The sequence below is a fragment of the Delphinus delphis genome, chromosome 11 (assembly GCF_949987515.2).
Source record: "Delphinus delphis chromosome 11, mDelDel1.2, whole genome shotgun sequence".
Lineage (NCBI taxonomy): Eukaryota > Metazoa > Chordata > Mammalia > Artiodactyla > Delphinidae > Delphinus > Delphinus delphis.
In genome coordinates, this window is record NC_082693.1 from 25,900,735 (window position 1) to 25,903,006 (window position 2,272).

Consider the following 2,272-nt stretch of genomic DNA (forward strand, 5'->3'; position numbering starts at 1 on the left):
TTAGATATATGGATCTAATCTGGATGTATATCTAAAAGAGTTGAGGCTATTGCCTCTAAAGAGTGGGTCAGAAATTGCTTTTTTCATTACAAGCCTTCTAGTATATGTATATATATTTTAAACTATGTATGCACATTATTTTAGTTCAATAAACAACGTTAAAACATTAGCATATAATTTTGGGGTGTCCGCAGTGTCTCAAAGCTTATCCATGGCAGGTAAATAAAGAAATCCATTTTGAAGGGCTCTCTGGGCCACGATGAAAAAAAAAAAAAAAGAAGAAGAAGACACAGGATTGCCAAAGCCATCCTGAGGAAAAAGAACAAAGCAGGAGTCATAACCCTCCCAAGCTTCAGACTATACTACAAAGCTACAGTAATCGAAACAGTGTAGTTTTGGCACAAAAACAGACATTTAGATCAATGAAAGAGAACAGAGAGCCCTGAAATAACCTTACACACCTACAGTCAGTTAATCTACAACAAAGGAGGCAAGAATATAATGGAAAAGAGACAGTCTCTTTAGCAAATCGTGTTGGGAAAGCTGGCCAGATACATGTAAATCAATGAAATTAGAACAGTCTCTCACACCATATACAAAAACAAACTCAAAATGGTTTAAAGACCTAAACATAAGACATGACACCATAAAACTCCTAGAAGAGAACATAGCCAAAACATTCTCGGACATAAATTGTAGCAACATGTTCTCAGATCAGTCTCCCAAGCAAAAGAAATAAAAGCAAAAATAAACAAATGGGTCCTAATCAAACTTAAAACCTTTTTCTACAAATAACAAATGCTGAAGGGGGTGTGGAGAAAAGGGAACCCTCCTTCACTCTTGGTGAGAATGTAAACTGGTGCAGCCACTATGGAAAAAAGCATGGAGCTTCCTCAAAAAACTAAGAATAGTGCACGCTTCCACAGCACATATACTAAAATTGCAACAATACAGAGAAGATTAGCATGGCCCCTGCACAAGGATGACATGCAAATTCGTGAAGCATTCCACATTTTTAAATGTAAAATAGATAGCTGGTGGGAAGCAGCCACATAGCACAGGGAGATCAGCTCGGTGCTTTGTGACCACCTAGAGGGGTGGGATAGGGAGGGTGGGAGGGAGACAGAAGAGGGAGGAGATATGGGGATATATGTATATGTATAGCTGATTCACTTTGTTATAAAGCAGAAATTAACACACCATTGTAAAGCAATTATACTCCAATAAAGATGTTAAAAGAAAAACAAACCTAAGAATAGAATTGCCATATGATCCAGCAATACCGTTCCTGAGCGTATACCCGGACAAAACTCTAATTGAAAAGGTACATTCACCCATATGTTCATAGCAGTACTATTTACTACAGCCAAGACAGGGAAACAACCAAAATACCCGTGGACAGATTAAAAGAATAAAAATGTGGTACATATAAATGTGGGGGTATATATACACACACACACACACACACACACACATACATACACACACATGCACACATATATATATTACCATGGAATATTACTCAGACATAAAGAAAGAATTAAATAATGCCATTTTCAGCAACATGGACTGACCAAGAGATCATCATACTAAGTGAAGTAAGTCAGAAAGAGAAAGACAAATACCATATGGTATCACTTATATGTGGAATCTAAAATGTGACACAAATGAACACATCTACTAAACAGAAACAGACTCACAGATATAGAGAACAGAATTGTGATTGATAAGGGAGAGGGGAGGTAGGGAAGGGATGGATAGGAAGTTTGAGATTAGCAGATGCAAACTATTATAAATAGGATGGAAAACAACAAGGTCCTACTGTATAGCACAGGGAACTATATTCAATATCCTGTGATAAACCATAATGGAAAAGAATATGAAAAAGAATATATATATATATATATATATATATATATCACCTCACACTGGTCAGAATGGCTGTCATCAAAAAATCTACAATCGGGCTTCCCTGGTGGCACAGTGGTTGAGAGTCCGCCTGCCAATGCAGGGGACACCAGTTCGTGCCCCGGTCCGGGAAGATCCCACATGCCGTGGAGCAGCTGAGCCTGTGAGCCATGGCCACTGAGCCTGCGCATCCAGAGCCTGTGATCCACAACGGAAGAGGCCACAACAGTGAGAGGCCCACGTATCACAAAAAAAAAAAAAAAAATCTACAAACAATAAATGCTGGAGGTTCCTTTAAAAACTAAAAATAGAGCTACCATATGATCCAGCAATTCCACTCCTGGACATATATGCAGAAAAGTTG

At 38.4% G+C, this 2,272-nt stretch overlaps 1 non-coding gene across 1 annotated transcript; it reads left to right on the forward strand.

Annotated features, from left to right (window-relative positions):
* The first annotated feature begins 910 nt into the window (after positions 1–910).
* On the forward strand, positions 911–1,017 carry LOC132434664 (U6 spliceosomal RNA). The gene has a single exon (XR_009521380.1). It is a non-coding gene; the product is annotated as a U6 spliceosomal RNA (small nuclear RNA).
* Positions 1,018–2,272: the final 1,255 nt, after the last annotated feature.